We start from the raw sequence: 24,926 nt of genomic DNA on the forward strand, positions 1-24,926 counted from the left end.
GCTACATGGTCACAGGAGCCAGACTACCTCTCCCAAACACACAGACAGCCCTCAGAAAGCAGCCAGAGAAGAAGGGGACAGAATACTAGGCATCAAGAGCAGCTGATCATTCCCAAAAGGACAAATCAAATCACTAACTCACACTAAGATGAAAACAAGTAGATCTAAAAGCTAATTTATTGACTGATCAAGACTTTATTATATATGCAAATGATGGTAAAAATGGATGATCCAACTTGTGTGAATGTCCATAGGGCAGTGGCTTCCTGGGATGCTGTGCTGAGGATTTGGAAGTTTCCAGAGGGGTCGGTCACTTGTCATCAACCACCTGAGCAGGAAGAGCAGGTGACAACCCCTGTGCCACGTGGTTGCCGTCACTGGGATATGCTATGTTCCAGTTTTAGTGAATGAATATAAGCATGAATTCACAAAGATAGGCAAGGAATCGTCCTTTCCCCTCTCTTTGGCCCTAGAAATGTGCTTGTTAGCAACAAAGATAAAGCTGGATACTTTTAATTTGGGTTCTTAGCAATTAGGCCACATAATTTTCATTGTCCTACAGACACTGTGACTAAAGTAATGCACTCCATCTTTCTTTCTCTGCTGCAACTATGTGGACATCAGAGAAAGGAAGAGAGTTAGCAAATTTTCAACATATGTGTGTTGAGGACCTTCATACGCAAGACTCCATGCTGGATTCTACAGATAACGGCATTCTCTAGGAAAAGTTCTATGTTATTCTGACCTGCAAGCCTTTGAAAGGTGTGCAGTTTGTGTTTGCTAGGCAGGTAAAAATGACAAGAGTCAATGCAAAAATCCCTTCTGTTCCACATTGTGATGTGAATCCAAAATCCCTGTAAGACCTGCATCCCCCTTGATTACAGAGAGCAGTTACACTACACGAGTTTCAGCAGCGCTGGATCTCCTCATCAAATATGCTATGAAGTTCCAGTAAAGAGGCAGGGAGACATGTTTGGAATAACAGCTTTTTTTTTTTTTTTAAGTCCACCTATTTAACCTACTGAATCATCCCAACTATGAATTGCACCCCTGAGCCCTGATGAGGGGTAGCGTGGACAGATGAAGCTTTTTCCTGCTGGTCACGCTTAGTGTGAACTTTGCACAATTATCTGGCCAGTAATAATAACTGAGTGAAAATTTATTTCTTCCAGTTTTGGACTTTTCTTCAATATTCCATGGGTTTCTAATTAACTGAGGTATCTAAAAAAAATGCCTGCAAGTATGTTTTCATGACATAAATAGTGTTTGCTCAAATGCACATGGTATAAGTGAGCAGCTAAATTCTTGATATTTAGAATCACAAATAAATTGCTTTATGTCTGATTCATTTATAAAAGCATTCTGGGGCTGTTTTTTCTTTTAGATCCATATGAAATCTACTGTAAATCATGTTGCAATGAATTTTAGAGATCATTTACAAGTAACTTCTGTTAATGCCAGGGTTTAATTAAATATATATATGACACATATATATTTAGAATTTTGGTTACAGAAAAAACCAGATAGAAGAGTGTGGCAGTGAAACTTTAGTTTGTCTTACATATTTTGAAGAGCCGGTTTTATGAATATGTAGCTCACTTTAATTTGGCTTCCTGTAATAATTTGCCCATTCTAAGGAATTCAATAAATGCTACATGATTATGATTTTCATATTTCACATACATGCACCAGAATCTAATGGATGTACAGTATTCCACCAATTAATCAAAATGCTTGAGAGTAGGGTATCCCTTCCAGTTGATTGAATTTATTGGTAAATTTAGGTTTTAATGGAAAATCCTTTTATCTTACCCTTGTTAAGAATCCTTCTAAGATCACTGGTCCACATTACAGTTTACCAAGGATTAACACTTGACATTCACAAAAATTGATCCTTTCTAAAGTGCCTTGTTTTTATTGGTTAAACACCAGTTCTCCCTGCAGAGTATTGGAAACGTGGTGATGGCTGTGGCTCTGAGTCTGCAGTGTATGCTTTGCTTCTTTCTCCCTTAACAGTGAGGTAAAGCAAAATATCTCAGTTAATTGGAAGTCTTCATTAACAATGTTTCTCTTTCATGTCTCTTGCTAAAGTAGTTTTTGCAAGTTCAAAATTGCAAAGTAGGGATTTTTTTTTTCCCCCAACAAAAAGGAAATTCCCAGGTGAAAGCATCATGCCTTACGAACTTTCAATCAGGCATTTCTGTCAGAGAGAGCCTCATTCTTGAAAGCTTTATGGCCACGGCTAGAATTACAGCCAGTGAAAACGTAAGCCTCAGCCTAGGACAGGTGTTTCCATTCTTTTCAGATGCTTATCTTAACATGGAGCAAAGTTCAGTCTGTAAAACAGGGGTGGGAATTTCACAGGGGCAGATTGGGGCTGGAACATAAAATGCCCTGTGCCTGTACTGCCTGTGTGTGAGCTCTCTGAAGAATCTTCTAGAAATGTGACCAAGGATATCAATCTCTCTGGGGTGTGTGTGCAATTTTAATATATCATAATGGACTATATAATTCACAAAAATTAAGTGAACACCTATTTTATACTTTCAACTCTACTATCAGAGGCTGAAGGGATTTGAAAGTGGTTACAAAAGTTAATCCTTGTCCTCAGAAATATTAGTTTTTTGGGTTAATAGAAATGGGCCAATGCAACATCTATAAGGAGCATTTAACTGCTGGAACTTTGTCTCCAGAGGAGGTGCTCACAGATTTAGCAACACTGAGGTCTGGAGATTTGTTCATGAGCTCTGTAACTAATGAAGAAATGCCATGTTTTCAAATACACATTGGATCATACAACTCTCCTACCTAAAACCTTCTAGAGCAGCTTCCTCCGTTTCAGATAAATTTTGAGTTCTGTGAGGTTGTGTGCGTCTGTCCATCCATGGACCACCAGCCCCCTTGTTCCCTAGCTCCAGTCATACTGGCTTTCAAAAATATTCTCCTGAAAACACCAGATACTCCTGCCCCTTTGAAACCGTCTCAAAAGCTGTTTTCTTCACCTGTGGTGTCCTCACCCTATTTGCCTTGCCAACTTTTCCATCACAGGTCACATAAAACGTCACCTCCCTACAATCCTTCCTTGAGTTCCCCCTTCACTCATCAATCATATGGCCAATGTTATGCTTGGAGCTCTGGTGCTGAGTTCTTGGCTTTAAATCCTGGCTCTACCAACTACTACTCATATGACCCAGTTGACCTAAGTTTTCTCATACACAAAACAGGGTAATAATGACTGCCTTTTGTGTTTGTTGTGAGATTTAGAAAAGTTATTATAAGCAAAGAAATTACAACAGTGGCTACCACAAAATGTTGTCTATGTGTTAGCTACTCTTGGGGAACAAGGTTGCCGTGGACTGGACGAGGTCACTGTGTTGGAAGGAATGACGGACCAAGAGGCAGCAGACCTGTGCCTCAGTTCCTGTTTGTTCCTGTGCTGGGGCTGGGGCTGCATTTCCTCATTTGCAAACTGGAGAGTGTAGTATCCGCCATCCGTAGCTTAGAGGGTCACTAATGAGATTATGTAGACTACTAAACACAACACTATTATAAACTAGTATTATTTCTCCATGAAAGACTTCTTTATTTCTCTTGGCTTGTATTTAAAAAGCTCATGGGGTTCTGACATCCATTCTTTCTAAGTGCTCATTCTACTTTATTTGATGATTTTATACTTCATATTTTGTACTGGGGCACTTTCCATGTTTGTCCAGTGTTTGTTTTTCACTGTCTACATAATCTAAATAAGAATTGGTATCCTATATGTAGTATTAGACATTACAACGTTTTGATCTGGAAACAGGAGAGCTGCGCTAGATTTTCAATAAAATGTGTGTCTTTCCTTAGCATCTTTTTATACAGGTCTAATATCATCATTATTGTTACTAATAGCAGCCATCTTTACTAAAATTGTGAAAAATGCACATACATTCAAACCCTTGGGAAGAATTTTCAAGGGAAATAGGTCACTTTTACCCATTGCTAAATTAAAATTTAATAGTCTGTATTATCTCATACAGGTCATAGGGAAAGGCATAATTTCCCAGGAGTGTAAAGAAGGATGGGGGTATTGGACTAAAATGCCTTGTTTTGTAGACACAATTTGATATTTTCTCACTGGAGTTTATACTGTGCACCCCTACTTAACCAGTCATGCTATGTCCTCTTTTGCAGATTTTTGAGTTGTTCTTTTTTTTTCATTTCACCCATATGACTAAAATACAAGAAATCTGAAATTGAATACTTCTGACCTGCATCACTTATCACAAAGAGTAGTTCATAAATGGGCATTTGATCAATTAATGTTACAGCAGTAACACATTCTGCCCTTTTGCTTTGGGTTACAGGGGTGTTTAGGTACTGAGAAACATCACACTCTTAGGCATCATTTCTTCCCTTGCCTTATACGAAAAGTACTGGGTGAGTTTTTAAGGAATCTCACCTGTAGAGTACTTATATGTGCCAAAAAAAGTAGAAATCTGTTGTCATATTATTGTTGGCATCCTTGTCATTATTTATAATAATTATCTCAGGGAAGAACTTGCCATTTCTGGATGGTCTATAATCCCAAAATAATAATCATAGCAACCGCCATAATAATGAGCAACATAATAACCATTCATCAAGGCAGTGATTCATAATCTTAACCATTATCATATTATATTTAATTATGGTGACAGTGGTGAAAAGTACTGTTTCCAGCTATTGAGAATGCAAGGAATCTCAGAACTCCAGGGAGAAAAGTAGAAACAAACAAAAAAAGTTTCGTGAAGTTTTTTTTCCTTAAAAATCTCTGGAAGAAGCTGTTGAAAATGAATCTAATAATTCAAAAGTTATCTCACTTTAACTCACATTCATTTTCCTGGTGTTTGATAGACAGACATGAAGTTTTCAAGTTGCTACAAGCCTCCTATGTGTATGACTTCTTCCTCCCAAATTTCCACCAAAACATTTTTTGCTCAATTCCCAATTAAAAACAATGAGGAACAATCCTGATAGGAGGATGCGATTGACTTAAAGTCACAGCAGGTGTTTTTTGGTAAAGGTGGAGGGTTTTGATTGGTCTGACCATTCCAGGGAGCATCACACAAGGACCAGGAAGATGGGCAGGTGACTCTGCCAGTGAGCTGTGTGACTTTAGTCATCTTGTCTATGCAGAAAACTAAAGAGAACATTTTTCACTCTTGGATGAGAAGAGTCCTTTTAAGCATGACATGAAAACCACAATTACTCAATTATTATTACATTATTAAAAATATATGTGTGTCCATCATATATATGTAATATATTGTTTTATTTGCAATCAGTGTGTATTACTTATTTAGTAATGACAAATAGTTTGGAAATTACAGAATCCAAGTGATGCACCCCTGCTCCCAGCCCAGCCCCTGGTACCCACTTCCTCATCCAGGGGGAAGTGGGAGAAGCCAGGTTTTCTTCTATGCCAGGCCATCCAACAGGCAGTGGAATACATCAGTGAGCAAGAGACACGATAACTGCCTCCATAAACTAATAGAGTAGGGAAGACAACAGATGACTAGACATGAAATCACAAGTCTCTGTGAAATGTGCCCCAGTGTGAGGATCCTCACTCATCAGGCTGGGGATACCAAAGAAGCCCTCAAAGTTGAGACCTAAAGGAAGGACGGGATTTATTCAAGCACAGGGAAACCAATTATGGAGCAGAGATTTCAAGGGAAGGAGGAAGAGCATTTGGAGGGTGTTCAAGAATCCCATAAAGCTATAGTCCTCAACCCCCCAGCTGTGGACAGGCCTGTTAGAAACCAAGGCCACGCAGCAGGAGGTGAGTGGCGAGAAAGCAAGTGAAGCTTCATCTGTTTTTACAGCCGCTCCCCACGGTGCACGATCCCCCACCCCCACCCAGTCCATGGAAAAATTGCCTTCCACGAAACCGGTCACTGGTGCCAAAAGGTTGGGGGTCGCTGCTTAAAGGACCTTGCCAACCATGTAAAGGAGTTTTAATTTTGTTCTCAGTGCAATAGAAAATACAAGAAGTGTTTATATAGGGGGTGATATTATCATATTTGTTTCCTGAAGGATGCACAGCTCTGGCCATGGTAGAGAATGGGGCAGAGGCTTGTTTCTGGCAGTATGTCTGACTAGAAACCTTTGGGGGCCAAATAACTAGATCTCGCATTAAAAGTAGGCTTTTCATGTGTTTTGTTTTGTTTTAACTACTAGGCTTTCAGAAAGTATGGCAAAGGAAAAACAAAACTGACAATATTTTAGATCAGTGGCTCTCAAAATATGGTTCATGGGCCCCTAGGATTCCCCCCAAATTTTTAAGGGCGCCTAAGGGTTCAAAACTATTTTCATGATCAATAGTCGTTGTTTTCACGGTATGAACGTGAGCTCTGATTGTGCAGGGGCAGTGGTGGGTGAGAGCACATCAAGGCCGTGGTACAAACCAGGAGTCACTTCACCTCTGTACACTCACAATAAAAAAAAGAAAAAGACAGATTTGCATAAGAATGTTCTTGATGAGGCAGTAGAAAAGATTAGTTTTATTTTTCTCCACCCTGGAGAATCAGTACTTTCAATGTGTCTCTGTGAAGACACAGGAGGTACGCAGAAAGCCCTGTTGCTGCACACAAGGGTAGGAGCACTTGTGAGATTAAAACACTTGTGAGATTCTTTCAGTTGTGAGTGAGCTGAACTAACCATTTTTCTGAGGAAGCACCATTATTCCTAGAAAGAACAACTGAAAAACTGTAATTATCCAGACTTGGGTATTTGTCAGACATTTTCTTAAAAACAAACGAAGTGAGCCTGTCACTTCAAGAAAAACAACTGACAGTATTTGTTGCCAATGATTAAGTTAGCATTTTCAAACAAAAATTATAAGTTTGGAAAACTTATACCCACCACAGTGAGCTTGGCAGTTTCCCAATAATTACAGACTTTTCTGATTCAAGCAGTGTGTTTTTAACAATTGTGCTTTTTGATACTGTATGATAAAATGTGTCAATATTTGAAAGATCTGCATAGCTGAGTGGACCAATATTGACTAGGGTGACCAATACATGATCTGTAAAATCACACATCCATAAAATATCCATCCAAATTGTAAGATAGATAGACGAATTTTAATATAACAGAGAACAAAAGATGTCATTGATAAAAGTACAAATTTCACAAAACAACTAACCTTATTGAGCTTTGGTGTTAGATCAAAGAAGAATATCCATAATTATCTGAAAAGGCTATTAAATACTCCTCCCTTTTCCAACTATATCTTCTCTGTGAGGCTGACGTTTTTTTGAGATACTCGAACTAAAGTGACATATCACAAAGACTGAATTTGCAAGCAGCTATGAGATGCCTGCTGTCTTTTAATAATGAGACATTACAAAGATTTGCCACTCTTGTTACTAGTTTTTGCTTTGCTTTGGAAAACATATTTTATTTTTTATAAAATGTTATCTATGATAACAATAGAATTAATTCATTAATATTATATTTAAACAAATTTATAAACAAATTTTGTAAATGTCAATAGCTATAACCCATATTAGGAAGCTCTTTGGGGTTATCAATTTTAAGGATTGTACTATTAAAGTAAAATCCTGAGGCCAAAATTCTCAAAAAAAATGGGTCCTTAAAAAAGATTTTTAAAGGGTTCTGAGACCAAAATCTTGAGAACTGTTGTGTTGTATATCTGAATAAAATGATTACAGTTCAAGAGTCTCAGTCTGAAAACACAGCCTGGGATAAAGACTTATGTGCAGGATTTTTTTGGCAATGGGACAGAGGGACGCAGGGCGAGTGAACAGGGAGGGAAAGAAAACCAATCAAGCTGAGCACCCTTATGGGATCCCACTGGAGCTTCTGTTCAGCTTTATGAAACACAGTCATGTGCCACACAACAGCGTTTCTGTCAATGACGAACCACATATAGGATGGTGGTCCCATAAGATTATAATGGAGCTGAAAAATTCCTGTCACCTAATGACATTATAATACATACAGCCTTTGTCATGTTCTATCACAGCACATGGTGTAAACAAACCTACTGCACTGCCAGTCACATAAAAGTCTAGCACATACAATTATATACAGTAAGTAGTACTTGATACTGATAATGAATGACTACTACTGGCTTATGTATTTCATACACTATACTTTTTATAGTTATTTTATGGTGTACTCCTACTCAAAAAAATAAGCTGTAATACAGCCTCAGGCAGGTCCCTCAGAAGGTGTTCCTGAAGAAAGCAGTCATGGCAGATGAACGCTCCATGAGTGTCAGTGCCCCTGAAGACCTTCCTGTCCACAAGATGTGGAGGTAGAAGACAGGTGGTCCTGACCTTGTGTGGGTATAGGCTAATGTGTGTGTTTCTGTCTCATTTTTTAACAAAAAAGTTTAAAAAGTAAAAATAATTTAAAATGTCAAAGATAGAATAAAGCTTACAGGATAAGGATACAAAGAAAGAAAATATTGGGTTCTAGAAGCAGCTTGTACATGCCACTCTCACAGAGAGGATCACAAGTGCAGAGTTGATATTCACCAGCACATTGATGATCTAAGAGAGAGCATAAGGAACCAAGAGAGAGGCCATGGGAAGCTCCCAAACTGAAGGAGAGGGAAGTGGGGCAACATGCTCAAGAGGATCAGTGGCACACGGGAAAGGGATAGAGGGGAGAACCCGGGGTGCCACACTTCTCCCAGGGACTTTGCAATGAGAGCTGTGGGAGGCCCCCTCCCTGGCAGCAGGCTGCTGGACACACACAGGGAGCAGAATGGACACTGCACAACACTGCTCTGGAGAGAAGGCATAGCAGGATCCCGCTGGCTGACAAACCCTGGGAGCTGTGGCACCCTGTTTTGAGGTCCCAGCCCCAGAACGCTGCATCTACCTGAGACTCAGATCTATTGCTGCTGCCTCCCCATCACCCTTGCCAGGTCAGGGAGGTTGGGCTCTTGCACATCACGTGAGCAGGTACCACACACCCCCACCATTGCCAGGAGACCCCAGCAGAGCAGGCTTACACAGACTCATACCTGCTACTGCCACCTGGGCACCCCTGTCCAGCTGCAGTGGCCGCAGGACCCAGATGGAGAGAGTATCTGTATCCCTGGATGCCCAACACTACTGTCTGAATGATGCAGACATCACCGCTGTCACTTGAGTTAACACCACCACCAAGGAACCTGGGCTGGGTGAACCTCATGTTGCTATGCACCAACTACCCACTGTCACTAATAGCCCTGAGTGGGGTGAGAGCTCATATCATGCCTGCCCACCACCCCTTGCACACCCCAGAGTGCACACACACAACCCGATGCACCCATGGCATGGGAAGAGGGGAAACACAGGGGAAAAGGGAGATGCAGGAGAGCAGCAGTGTTAAAGGCTCACAGTGCATCTGCCCCTCTCCTGCCTGATCAATCTTCCAGAACAGAACTCAAGCACACCATCCAGGGCCCTCTCTCTCTCTTCACTGAGCAACAGAGTTCCCAGCAGAGGAGGACAGGTGCACCACAAACCTATCTGTGCTCAGCTGAGAGAAGAGGTTTCAGATGAGAAGGAACCAGCATTGCATTCTGGCAATATGAACAAACAGGGGTTTTTGACACCCCCAAAGGATCACAGTAGCTCTCCAGCAATGGACTCCAATCAAAAGGAAATGGTTGAAATGTCAGATATGGAATTCAGAATATGAATGGCTGGTAAGATCAATGGGATTGATGAGAAAATTGAAACCCAACAGAAAGAAATGAAAAAAAAAATAATTAAGGATGTTAATAACGAATTCATTAAACAGATAGCTAATATAAGGAAAATATAACAGAACTTCTAGAAAGGAAATTTAGGGAATTTCAAAATACAATATAAAGTTTTAACAACAGACTAGACCAAGCAGAAGAAAGAATTTTAGAGTTTGAAGACAAGGCTTTCCAATTAACCCAGTCAGTCAAACGGGTAGAGAAAAGAATCAAGAAGAAAGCACAATCTCTCTGAGAAATACAGAAATAATGTAAAGCAAACAAATATAAGAATCATGGGTATCCCAGAAGGGAGAAGAAGAAAAACCAAAAAGTATGGAAAATCTATTTGAGAGAATAATTGAGGAAAACATCCTGGTATAGCCAGATACAAGAAGGTCATCAAAGACCTGGAAAAGTCATGGCAAATAGGACCTCACCAAGGCACACAGTCATTAGTCTGGCCAAAGTCAAAGTGAAGGAGAAAATCCTAGAAGCTGTGTTTTTACTTTACCTTTACTATGTTTAGATACCTGAATATTATGTTACAATTGCCTGTAGCATTCAGTTTAGTAACATGCTGTGCAGGTTTGTAGCCTAGGAGCAAAAGGTTGTCCCATAGAGCCCAGGTGTGCAGTAGGCTACACCATCTTGGTTTGTGTAAGTACACTCTGTGATCCACACACAACGATGAAATTGCCTAATGATGTACCTTCATTGCTAACCAACTCATAAATGTATTCCTCAGAACTGACTGCCCAGAGCATGAAAGGCAGAAAGCCTCAATCCCTTAACTTCCTTCCCTTTTGGTCAAAGTTATCTCTGTAGAACTTGCCCTCCTGAGTTTTCTGCTTACCAGAGCATGAGTAGTGATCCAGTTCCCCTGAGCATCCCATGCTACAATGTCCAAAAAGCCCCAAGCAGGGAGAAAGAAGTACCTGGCAGATATTCTAAGGCATAGTGCTGTAAGGTTGCACCTGGGTGAAGCTTATGTAGTCCTGGTTGCTGCAGAGGTGGCTGGAGTCAGGAGTTTGAGGTGAGAGGATATGAAGAAATGTACAAAGTGTGCAACATACTCCACTCCCTTGAATCTCTTCATGCCCTCCATTAAATGTATTTAGTCACAAAATCCCCTTCAGGATAGTGGTCTAACTCAATCTCCTCAAACACTAAATACAAGGGGGCTGGTGGAACAACCTGTGGGCTATAGTCCTCTCTGCTGCAGCTGGTCCCAAGGCAATGGATGAGGCATCTCCCTCACTCACTTCCTATTCTACATTTGCCTCATCCTTGGCCAGCACATAGGCCAGCACTTAGGTCTAAGTTGCTGGTAAGTAGGGTGACCCAGACCTTCATCACTGATATATCTGTGCCCTTAGTCACTTTGGGTAGCAACTCTACCTCTACATGGCAATCAGGGTTGCCTACCCCCAGCCCGTAGTGACCCAATGGTAGTCGTAGGTTCAAGTTCAAAGGAACACTATACTTTGTCTCCTAGTGGAGGTGTTTACCTACACCCCAACCTGGGTATCCAGGATATCTAATCTAGCAACATAAGATCCTGCAAGTGGGGAGCCAATCCCACTTTCACCTCTGGGATGCTGGACTCACGTATTCTAACAAACAGGGTTATAGCACCTCAGATCAGCCATTGGTTTCCTGCATATACTGCAACCTGGAGGACAGTGTCCAATCTGTCAAATATTGTCCTCAAGCAGGCCCTTAGCTGAAACTTTAACAGGCTATTTCAACATTATATAAATCTTGCTGATTTGGGACAATGAGATACAACAAGTGTACCCCATGGTCATGTACCCATTCATGCAACTCCTTTGTTATGAAATAAGTCTCTTGGTCCAGGGCATTATGTGGGATCCCATATTGATACATCTGGTATTCTGTAATCCATTGGATTGGAGTGATGGAAGAGTCAAAGGAGATGGCAGAACCACATATTTACCCCAACACCTGGGGTAGAAGACATACCCATACATCCCAGGTAGAAGGAATTTAATAGAATCAACCTGCCAATAACAGCCTTGGCCTCAGCTGAGGTCTTTGCGGGTAAGAGTGTTCTCCTCCAGCAAGCAGAAGGAGGTTACATCTGCCAGCCTGAAGGCAGATTCAGGATTCCCAGGCTCATCTAATCAGAAGTTCCATCTCAGGTCTCCAGGTCCCACTCTTTTCTATCAGGGCCTTCATTCTGACATGGAGACCAAACAACTTATTTTCTCTTAATTGTGGCATTAAAAAACTAAAGTTTACTGATAGAACCCTTGTGCTTGAATTTTGTCTTTAAAAATACATTTTAGTCTCTAGTCTCTTTATATATTGCATTTACTCTCTACATTAGATTTCATTTGTCATGTTTATGTAGGTATAGATTTTATTGTTTGATGGTAATAATCATAATATTTTCAAAAATATATTTAAACTTATATTTATGTAATTGGCTGAGTGAAAAACTAGCACATATTTTCATTTCCCCTTAATAAGGTGGATATGTTTATTATTTACATACTCCCTACTCATCCACTTTATAGCTTTTGTTAACATAATTTGAGATTTTAGAAATAGAAATATAATTGTTTCTACTACATCATATTCATTTTTAAAAATCAATTGGTATCTATTTTTAGTTTATTTAAAATAAATATTTAAACACATGCTTAACAGATTTCAGTACTCATTGTCATCCTAGTCGTATATGATTCATACACATATATTTTTAATCCTTAATTCCTAATATTATTTTATTCTCAATTATATTGGGAATCCTCCTATGTATCAATGTTTCTGTTTGTGTTTTGTTCATATATAGATATGTATTTAAAAATAAAACTAAAATACCAGATAATAGAATGGTGGAATTTGAAATAAAGTTAAAAGATGTTAGTTACCTTGTCTGAATAGAGGATATGAGATATTGAACAGTCTTAAATATTGTTATAAAATTTGAAATTTAAGTACCAATTTAAAAAATTTAAGATCAATCCTAAAAGAAAGAAGATCAAATGTATAAACTATAAATTAGTAACAAGAAAGAAAAAAAACTCATCAATTCATAAAAATGTATTGAAGGAGAAGGAAAGATTCAAACAGAAGACACAATAAATAGGAAATGCATATTAGTATGGTAAAAATAATTTCAACTATTGGCAAATGTGACAAATATAAAAATATCAAATAAAACATTGACTTGTTTTAGACAGAAAAAAACTAGATAGGATTAAAACAATAGCAATAACAAAATCCAGCCACGTATTTACATAACATAACCATTAGTGCCCAGAAGAACTGGAGAAAAAAAGCAGTTAAAAATATGGATAAATTATAAATTGGTATCATCTAAAAGTCATAGGCTATAAAAATCTCATTAAAACATTAGCAAATCAAATCTAATAGTACAAAGAAAAATAGCATGTTAGGAACAGATACAGTTTATCCTAGGAATGCAAGGCAGGTTCAACATTTAAAAACCTGTTAGGATAATTTACTTCACTAATAGATTTTTTTACATTTATATGTTCATTTCAATATCTAAAATATTAATGTAAACACTAATTTTTTAAAAAAAAATATAGCAAATTATGAATAAAATAAAATATCTAACCTAATATAGTAATCCATGGCTTCAGGCCTGATGACACAGTATAAATAAAATGATGAAAAAGAAAATAGACTGCTTATAAAGAAAAATTTCTCATATCTTGGGCCTAAGTTCACCCCTCTCCTATTCTAATTATATGAAAAGCATTGAACTGATAATTCTGAGTTCCTATGACATATATATAGATTTTTCACTTCTCATAGCTGAATTAACCACAAATTTAGGTATGGATCTTTGAATAATAAAAGAATCATTGGAAACCTGCATTCACCTAGTTGGATTACTTATCTTTGTAGAGTGCTTATTTTCTGGTTTTATGAGAAACTAAAGTTGAAAGCAAACTTGAACTGAATCTGATCTAGTATTATTTATGATCTTGGTGAAACTATAAGATGCGTCTTCTCTAAATTGAGAAAAACTTACTGTTCAATATAGTATCAAAAATAATAACCAACGTGATAAGACAAGAAAAAAAACATAGAGGTATGGGAAAAAGAAGGCGCAAAATTGTCATTATGGGCTGACAACATGATTGTCTAGGTTAGAAAGGTTAAGCGTGTTAAATATAGAGCAGTTAAAATTCAACAGTTTTTTAATGTCTCTGGTTTTAAGAGCCAAATCACATATCAATAGCATTTTTATACATCATAAATAACCAATTAAAATGTGGAACAGGAAAAAAATGTTATTCACAATAAAAACAAAAATTAAAAGATACCTAAGAAACATTTTGAATATTATACTCAAGATATTAATTGAGAATACTATAAAATATTAATGAAAGACAGACCAAGAACATTCATAGATGGAAGGAATCAATGTTGCATGTATGTTAATCTCTCCAAATTCATATATGAGTTCAATGTAATTCCCATGAAAATTCTAAAAATATAGTTTTGTGACATTTGAATGGAAGAGAAAATAGCCAATACCCCTTTGTCATCTCCCCATCTTCTCTCAGCACTTCTGCAAACCCTGCCATTCCCAGGCAACCAGTGATCTGCTTTTTGTCACTACATATTTGTTTGCATTTTCTAGAATTTTATATAAATTAAATCATACAGTATTTCTGTGGGCAATGGGTTATACATATACATGGAAGTGATGGGTGTGTTCATTATCTTGATTTCATGGGTGATAATATTATAATTTCACATGTAGGCACATAGACCAAAACTTATTAAATGGTGCACTTTAAAATATGTGAAGTTTATCATAGGCCATTAAGGCTCAAAAAAGCTGAACGTTCTCACTATTGCACTTGACTAGTCTTAAAAAAAAGCTGAACAATAAGAAAAAAGTATTAACAGTTATTTATTAATAGAAGAACACCAAATGGTCAGTAAATGTAACTTCACGTGCAAAGGCAAGCACATTAACACAACAATGATATACTATTTCAGACACTTCAGTGTGGCAAAAATAAAAACATGTGAAAATATAAAGTATTAAAAAGGATTCAGAGCCGGGCGTGGTGGCTCATGCCTGTAATCCTAGCACTTTGGGAGGCCGAGGCGGGCGGATTGCTCAAGGTCAGGAGTTCGAAACCAGCCTGAGCGAGACCCCGTCTCTACCAAAAATAGAAATAAATTAATTGACCAACTAAAAATATATATACAAAAAATTAGCCGGGCATGGTGGCGCATACCTGGAGTCCCAGCTACTCGTGAGGCTGAGGTAGGAGGATCGCTGAGCCCTGGAGATTGAGGTTGCTGTGAGCTAGGCTGATGCCACGGCACTCACTCTAGCCTGGGCAACAAAGTGAGACTCTGTCTCAAAAAAAAAAAAAAGGATTCAGAGAAATGAGTTGTTATTCATTATTTCAGTATAACATCTACTACTTATGAGAGCAATCTAGCAATGTCTATTTCAGGTGAAAATGCATATACCCTAATACCCAACATTACATACTTCTAGCTATATGTATTAGAGAATTTTTCACATAATTGTTCAAGAAGATAACTATAAGAATGTATACTATTTTTGTAATAGTAAAAATTTATAAGTAGCCTAAGGGAAATGGTTAAATAATGTTATACTCATATTTTGGACTTTATGTAGCAGTTAAAATGAATAAACTAAGGACATACACATACATGCATTAAATATAATCCCTTATATTTATCTAAATTTAAAATTTAAAATTCATAGATGGAAGGAATCAATGTTGCATGGATGTTAATCTCTCCAAATTCATATATGAATTCAATGCAATTCCCATGAAAATTCTAAAAATATAGTTTTGTGACATTTGAATGGAAGAGAAAATAGCCATTATTGACCATTTGACTATCTTCTTTTGAAAAGCTTCTGTTCATGTCTTTTGTCTACATTTTAATGGGGTTGTTTGCTTTTTTCTTGCTGATGCGTTTGAGTTCTTTGTAGATTCTGGTTATTAGCTCTTTATCATATGTATAGCTTTCAAATATTTTCTCCAATTTTTTAGGTTGTCCATTTGCTCTGTTGATTATTATCTTACCTGTGCAGAAGCCTTTTAATTTAATCAAGTCCCAGTTATTTACTTATTTTTGTTCTTGCTGTGATTGCTATTGGAGTCTTCTTCATAAATTCTTTTCCTACACCATATCTTGAACAGTTTTTCCAACATTTTCTCCTAGCATTCTTATGATTTCATGCTTTACATTTAAGTCTTTTATCCATCTTGAATTAATTTTTGTGAGTGGTGAGAGATATGGATCCTGTTTCATTCTTCTGCATGATTGTACCAGTTCAAATGAGAGGAAAATAAAGTGCTATTTGAACAATAAATAGCCCATTAGGATAACTGACTGTCAGATTGGAAAATAACTCTCTAATTCACAATCATGTATAACAATAAATTCCAATCTAAAAGCTAAACACAAATATATAATTTCTTATTTATAAATATAATTTTTAAATGAAGAATATTATATTTTTCCACTATGTACTATATTGGGGATTATTTTCCTAGGAAAATATTCAGAATTAAAGCAATATTGTTGGATTTGACAACATGAAAATAAAACTCTATGGTATCTTTTATTATATAAAATCCAAATACTCAAGAGATAGAAATGTTTACAATATATGTCAATTGCATGTTTAGTTTTATAGTATAAAAGAGCCAAATACAACTCACTAAGAAAAATATAAAAACAGTCTATTGGAAAATATCTGAAAAAGAAAATCTAAGAAGACAAAATAAAAATGGCCAACAAACTTATCAAAAGACATTCAAGTTCACTAACAAATTAAAGCAACTTGTCACCTATCACATTGTGAAAAAATGTTTTAAAGATTGATATTCAGTGTGAGAGAAGACAAGTGTGAAGCAAGTGTCCTCATGCTCTTTTGACACAGTGAGAGAGCTGGAGAGAAATTGTGGAGGGCTATTTTGCAGTATCATACAAAATTTTAAATATGCATTCCTTTTGAGAAATTAAAAAATGTGATGGTGGTTTTTACAACTCAATTACAAATAGGTTTCGAAGACCCCATGTCATGCTAAATTCATATTAATCCTACAGCTTCTAATTAATGTAGATAGTGTGAAAATACACCCATATCACAGATCCTTTGGTTTTACTCTGTGCATAAGATAGAATGACTTAAGCAGTGCTGGACACTATATTATTTCACGACTGTCTTCTCTCAAAACCTCAAATGATATTTCCATTCTGTTAAAACAAAATGAACCAAAACTTTTCTTCCATAGTCATTATTTTTCACCTATTCTCCATCCACTCAAAAAGAAACTAAGATCTTTAATCAAGGAACTGGACACAAAGCAAGATAAGATGGAAGTAAGACTAACAACACGGAAGGAAAAACAAGGGTAAATTATAAAGTGAAAACAGGAATTCAGTTAGTGTGGAAAAAACACATACATGCCATTTTATATTCTTGCTAAAATTGGGACATGGAGCTTGTGGCTTCACAAATTTTTAAACCCAGTAAGAAGAGAGGAGCGTGATTTGTCCTTAGGACAGTGCAAATCACTCAGGAGAATATCAGCTTTTAAATTTCCCCCCGAGTCCTTAGAAAGGTGGCACAGAGCAGTGTAACAAGGGATGCCCCCGTGGCATTTATTTTGCACATAAATATCCAGGTATTTCAACTTTCCTTAAAGAACTGTAAGATGAGGCAACATTGGATTCACATGGTCACAATTACTTGGCAATGAGTATCATTTACCCCATTTGGACAGGGGATGAGCAGTGGATTTTCTACAGTCCTCACTACTCTGCTTAATTTGTTTGTGTTACCTGCTTGGCCCCCTTAGGCATTTTAATTTGTGATCAATTTTTAGACTATCTTGCAGTAATTCTCAATGCTGACTCTACAACCAAAGCATCCATGGAAAATTTTAACAATGCTGATATCTGGATCACACTCTATACCTGCTGAGTCAGAATCCCAACAGAAGCCCAGGCATCTATATGTTTATAAATGCCCAGGTGATCCGATACCCAGCCCAAGCTGACAACCATGAATCTAGGGATGATGTACTAAGGCAATCCTCCCTAAATACCGCTTCTCTCAACTGAGCTTCTGATAGCTATTGAAAATCTATGTGTTTGACGTTAGCCCTCAAGGACAGTTATTTTATGCTGCCAGTTTAATTAGAGCCATGAACTACAGCAACCTGATAAGCTAGGGGCTGGGTTGATATCTGTTGACACACCTATAGAGACAATGTCATGCCACACCTGTTTGGGCCTAAGAAAGCACCTGTAGGAGTCAAAATCTCTAAGACATCATTTGACGTTGCCCCAAAGCAGGGACATATAGAAAGAAAATACCTGCCCATCTTTCCCCTACAAGGGATATGAACACATTCCACCTTCAGGGACTGCTGGGCTTGTCACCAAGAGCATTTCCTGCCCTCACAGACATGCTGAGGAGGATTCAAGTACAATCATCACTTCTAGTGTGCCCCCAAGGTGAAGTTATTTTATCTCCTCCCCATTCTTGCACCCCTCACTTCCTTCCAGCACCTGTTTGCTATGGAACTTGGAGACATCTACATGGATGGACACCAGGTGCTCCCTGTGGCCCTTCATACTCTATTTTCCTCATTTCCCCTAAAAGCAGAAAACTACACCATCGAGAAGAAATAATACCCTCCTAGTAAGGTTTGATTACTCAATCCATCTGATGAATATCTATCCTGTTAGGTGCTGGGGATGCAACAGTGAACACAGAAGGCAGAAATCTATGCCTTCTTGGGGGGAGCATTGTAGTTGGAGGTGTGAGGGAGGACGATAAGAAAAAGTAGATAATATTCTATATGGTGATAAGAGTCACCAACAAATAATAAGGAGGAAAGGGGATAGAAAGTGTTGGAAAGAGGAATTGATTTTAGGTAGTGTGGCCAGGGGAGACCTCCTTGGAAAGGCTTTTTAGTGAAGATCTGAATGAGCTTAGGGAGGAAACATGTAGACAAGGAGGTGGGGAGGTGGGAAGAGCATCACAGACAGAATAAACAGTAAGTGCAGAGGCCATACAGGAGGGCGTCGACAGTGTCCAGGGAAGAGCAAGGAGGCACTTGAAACTGGCCAGACCATTAGTATGAAAAGATGATGTCTGGAGACTGAAGTACCTACATGTGAAGCAAAGCTGGGCCATGGGGGCCTGCTGGATCCCCTGCTCTCCGTGTTTGCTTTTTAAAACTACTTACACTTCCCATCCTCAGGAAAGAGTTTAGAAAGTGATTTTGGAAGAATCTTAGGGAAAAAAAACATTTAGGCAATCCTACAAGCCTAGGTAGTTGTCAATGAAAACCTAGGTTAAGCACCTCTGCCTCACCCCAGCGTCACAGCTATGATACAAACCATATGCAGACCAGCATCTTGCAAAACAGCACTTTTCCTGGAGTCTGCACGTGGACTGCCAAAGCTTTAGGAAACTGCAGCACTCTTAGTTTCAGAGATCCTATCCCACCTTACAGTAAACATATGAAAGATACACATATCCCATAGACACCTTTTGCCCTAAATATGGACACATTTTTATTATTTTGATTTTCAGATCACTTTTATTTTTGTTTTGTCTTTTCCTTTCATGTTTTCAGATTTGGCATGACTTTCAGGTCTCAGCCATGTTCACAGACCCTTGAAAAGCAGCCTAACATGGGTGGTGTTAAAAGCACCTGGTCTCCACCCAGTGGGCTGCTCCATCTCAGAGACACTGCTGACCCCTTCATGGGAGAATGTCCTGCCGGGGATGTAGTCCTTGCCCAAGAGAGGGGTCCTCACAGCCAGACAGCAAAGCTTTCATCAGTCCCTTCAACTCATGCAGGACTCTTGGGGAGCTCCGGGCCACCATAAGGTAATGTGGAATTTTACAGTCCGTGAGACCTGACTCTGTACTGAGAATTGCCCTCAGAAACATGAGGCCCCCTGCAGTGTGGGACAACAGCCACACCAAGAGGTCATGGCGGTGGTTTTCAACCTACTGCATACAGGAGGACATCTGTGGGTTATAGGCAAACACCACGCCATTTCGTAAAAAGGACTGGAGCCCCCGCAGATTTGGGTACCCTAGGGAGGTCCCTCACCCAATCCCTCACAGATACCGAGAGAGGATTGTATTTGCCAACCTCTCTCTTTCTGATTTCCACAGAAGTCCAAGATAACATAGGTCTTTGGGGTGTTGTTAAAGAAACGTAGCACTGCATATCAAATATTGCATGCATATGGCTCTTTCCTACCCTAATTGTATCACAATTATATCAAGAATTTTAAAAAGTAATAAACGGTTTGAGTGGGGCCAAAAGTCAAACTTTCATAATATATCCCAAATGACTTTTTTTGGTCCCTGTGATTTGGATCCCACGTTAGGTTTTAGACCAGTACCTACAACAGGAAAAACAAAAAAAAAAGGTAACACGCTTCTGTGGAGGACCACTCACAGAGAAAGACTTACACTATGGCTAATAATGAAGGGCCACATCTAAATAGCAAATAATGTAATTCATAGGTTTTGTTGATTGAACAGGTAAGTTCTTTTTCTTTTTTAGGGTTAAACATGAGTAATGCTGCTTTCCTCCATCCATGAGCAGATACCGTGTTAAATGCTTGAGTTTCGCAGGTTCACCAGCGGAGGGGAGGAAACCAAAGCAGCAAGAGCGCAACGCAAAAGCAGAGCGGGTTTAGAGCTGCGTGGAGGAGATGCCCCGGCGAAAGGGGACGCCCAGGAGCGCGCGCCAGGCCTTCCCACGGACAGCGGTCTGGGGTTGCCCCAGGAGCCCCGGCATCTCGCGCTTACCCGCCCGTGCGTGTCACACTGTTCCTCCTCTCATCCGCGCCAGGGCTTTGCGCTCAGGCGCCGCCGCCTCGGGCTCCAGACGCGACAGTGGGGACACTGTGAAACCGGCTTTCCTCCACGGCAGCCAACGCTGTAAGGTTTCTGTTTTCACTTTTTTTCCGTTCTTGGTCTTGCCTGGAGAAAATGGTATGCTTCCACCTGCCTTTCGTTCTTTCTCAAGGACTCCTTTGTGAGCAGAGGATTTGCGGTAATTGGTCAGGGTGGGCATTTCCTGACTTTCTTGGAACGTGGTCCTGCACCTGCCCTGAGCCCCTGCGCTCTGCGTGGAAACTGCCCATAAAGCCTTCCCACCGTGCACTCCATCAATCACCCTGAATAGCAATGTTGAATTTTACAGATCAGCTTTCCAAGATGAACCTGGTCCATGTTTTTTCCTTTAGCTGTGTATGAGGGTTACTTTCCTCTTTGAAAAATTAAATTATATTTAACCGATAATGGCTCTTCAATTTCTTTTACTCCCAACCCCCAGGGTGTCCCCTTTACCACCGCCAGGCAAGTGAGGGCGTCCTGCACATACACGCTCACAGCATCCTGCACCCCTTCATAGCTAGGGTTGCCACACTCAGCAACTGAAAATATAGGGCACCCAGTTAAATTTGGATTTCAGGCAAACAATAAATACTCTTTTAGTATAAATAAGTTGCAAATATTTATCTGAAATTCAGATTTAACTGAGTGTCCTGTATCTTATCTGGCAACCCTAATCATAGCACACGTTACAGTTGTAATTAATTATGCATTTGTATAATGGTTTGTTTAAAGTCTGTCTTCTCCTGTCTTGGTCTTAGTCGCAGTTGTATTCCCAGCACTTACCCCAAGGTGACCACATGGTGGAAGTTTGCAAGGAATTTGTAGAACAAATGAATATCCACTCTGAAAGGCACAGTTGTCACACGCCACTGGGAGAATATTATCGCCTCAACCGCTTGTGCATTGCCAGAGCATTACATTAAGATTCAAGCCAAGTGGTAGATTTTGTCAAAAGCTCACTATTGCCCACCTCTGATGCAGTCTTGTGTTTTCTACATAAAATATATAGAAAAAAATATGTTATGTGCCTGCGTCCTTCCGCACAAATGCAAATGGTATGTTAAGGAGGCAATAAATGCCTGTAAAACATGGCTCCAAGTCTAACAGGAGCGAGGAGGGACTATATGCCCTAGTAAAGCCCTAGTGCCGGGTGACAATAAGCAGCAAGACAAAGGGTCTGGGTGCCCCACCCAGCTAAGAGAAGAGAGTCTGCCTTTGGTTTGTCACAAGCCAGCACCAGGTGGAATTCAGCTACCTGAAGCTCCCCAGGAAGAGTCCCAGCCTGCCTTAGGATGTCACAGGAGAGGGGCCAGCCCAGCACCTCCCTGTGCAGAGAAGGGAAACCTAAGGCGTGGAGGAGGTGAGAGGCCACAGGCTTACTGACTCTCCCCTAATCCATGCACCTCTTCTGTGAGCAGATTCCTCTTTAAGTCCCAGAAGTGCTATCTGAGTTAGGATAAGTATAAAATAGTTGCATCAAGGCCACAAAAGGCAGTCTATAAATTGCATATCTTACTAACTTTCAAAATTTCTCTTGGTTTTGCTAAGCAAAACCAGCTCCATGGTAATAATATCTTAAGATCTCGGGTCCCAAAGGGTTTTATAATTTCCATTTGCATAAGTGTTTTACAGTCTCCAAAGCTCTCTTACGCGTATCATCTCAACTAATTCCCCACAACAACATTAGGAGAAGGGTACTAGTTCCTTTCATAGAAAAGGAAAGTGAGATCCATGGAAGTATTTGGTACTCAGTAAACACGACTGCAGGACTCACGCAGCAGGAGGACTCCAGAACCCACGGCCAGTCACTTCGCAGCGTCCCTCTGCATCATTCTGCTGCTCTCATACTCACGGAACTGACCCAGTTCTTGTGGTCAGCTCTGGGCTCCTTTTCATGCCCCAAATGCCAACTCCCCAGGGCCAATCTGCAGAATACTAGTGGGAAGATGATTAAATCCCCACCATTAGCATTTGAGTACAAATTAGTCTATAGTTTTGCCAAGGAAGAATAAATGGCAGAGTTTTGGCTCTCTTTTTCTTTTATCCTTTTCTCTTCTGTCTTCCACTCTATATGGAAAGAGAACACAGGCTCAAAGAAACAGCCTGAGTGGCACCAACAGATTCCAAGGTTCTTGTTTGTCCCCACTGACTGTAAAAGCCTGCGTCTGCCAGAAGGAAGGAGCCACAGGGATGAGAGCAGAAGATGGGGAAGAGGCAGAGTGTTTGAACTGGGGAAGAAAGTGGGTCCTGGTATCAAAAGCACAGGAAGCAGGGAGCAGGGACTCAGGGCCCAGCTACCCCTGGTACTAGCCCCCACTGACATATCTTTAGACAGTATTCTGAAGAGAAGGTGAGGGCATTAGAGAGTTTGACTAGAGGCGTGGAAGAGAAAGATCTCATCCCTGCACCCCAGGATGCAGTTGAATGAAGCGAGGGGTTCACTGCCGCTGACATGGAGGAGCCCCACAGAGGTGGGGTCCTTTCAGGGTCAGGGCAAAGCAATGTGCCCATCTATTATTAATAATATGTGCTTGAAATAAACCCTCACTGTGAAATGGAGCCACCAGAATAGAACCACAGAGAGAGGTGCGAGCAGGGGTAGGGGGTGGGTGCTTGAAGACAGCACACTCAGGGCGGGAACTTAACTTCAGCCACTTGGTCTTTTCCAAGGACACGTGGGCCATGGAGGAGGAGCTTGAATGAAAATGTCCTGTGAGTGCAGAATGGACACCCAGGAACAAAAGCAGTGACAAGGAGTCTCAATCATCACATTGTCCACCCTGATGACCACATACATAGCAAACCTGTAAGAAATGGTGATGCTCCCAGGCCAAATTCAGAGTGGCCCTGGTAGGGGGCAGCTCAACTTTCCTTTCTCCTCCTCATGGGGAGGCCCAGGGCTGTTCCCCATCATAACACAAAACAGCAACCATGATAAACAAATCATGGCACCCTAAGGAGAGAAAGAGAATGGTCATCTCATTCTGGGCAGGCTTGTCCCCTACTGTGCCACTGACTTGCTGTCCTGAAGGCAGTTCCTGTTGGAAGCAAGGAGACAGAGAGGAGAGAGACCAGGCAGAGGGAGGGCTGGCAGTGGACGCCTATGTGCCCAGACAGAGTGCCACCTGTAACAGAGGTACAGTAGGGTATGGAAGGTGACCTAGAACAACCTAAGGCTAGTTATCATGTCATTAGTTTAAGTCTACATTGCGGATCACCCCCCAAATGGGCTTTCAGAGAGACCCATGGGAAATCCACATGCATAGTGAGACTCCGATTATATAACTCCCAACTGTCCATCAAAGTGGTTTGATGGTGACATTTGAACCAGGAGAGGGCTCAGCCTCGACACTATTAAACAAGACCCCAGACCATAGCCAAGGCCCTTTTGTCATGACAGGGGGTCCGTTCCTTGTCTGTGGTGAACATATCTTCCTCTCCCCCTGTGAACCTGTATCTTGCTCTTGCCCTGTAAACCTACCCTCTTCAATAAACTTCCTTGCACACTTGCCTCACTTTTGGTCATTCTTCTGCCAAAAGCACACCAACAGACTATGACCTGACATCAGCATTAATTTTAACCAAATTCCAGACATAATTTCGTTTAGTCTATAAGTAGTTCAGTATATATCTCTAAAAGATAGGGACTCCAGACTATAAAAATAAAATTACAGCCTCAGGCACCTGTGAAGAGCTGTCCCCACAGATCATTCCTTAAGGGAATTCCTTGCTGACCCCCCATAAGCAAGGACATGCAAATTGCACCGATGTCTAGCACCTAAAACTAACAACATCACCTAAAACTAATGCCTATTGGGCTCCACACTAATAATGAATTACAAGTTTGTCTTACAGGTGACAGAACTGGAACAAGACAGAATCAGACATTCTTCCACCTTTCCAGGGACATCTACATAACTGATGCTTCCTTCACTCCCTTATTTTATGGCAAATGTAGATTTCCTGGGCCTCCCAAGAATAACCACTACCTCGTCAGTCCCCTATGCCCCGCCTTTCTCCTGCTCTCTGTTGCCTTTAACATGCTGAAGGTCCCAACATCCCCTTTGTGAAAAACAGCCACAGCTTGTCTGCAGTTCGTGTTTTGTCCCAGATGCATCCGCAGAATCTTGGCCTAATAAATCTCCATTGATCGAGATTTTTGCCTCAGTTGACAAGACTAAAAATGTTGTATGATCTGTAAAAAATTTATACTGCTCTCTCTATTGATGTGGACTCAGTGGGACTTGC

This window comes from Microcebus murinus, chromosome 9 (genome assembly GCF_040939455.1).
Source record: "Microcebus murinus isolate Inina chromosome 9, M.murinus_Inina_mat1.0, whole genome shotgun sequence".
NCBI lineage: Eukaryota > Metazoa > Chordata > Mammalia > Primates > Cheirogaleidae > Microcebus > Microcebus murinus.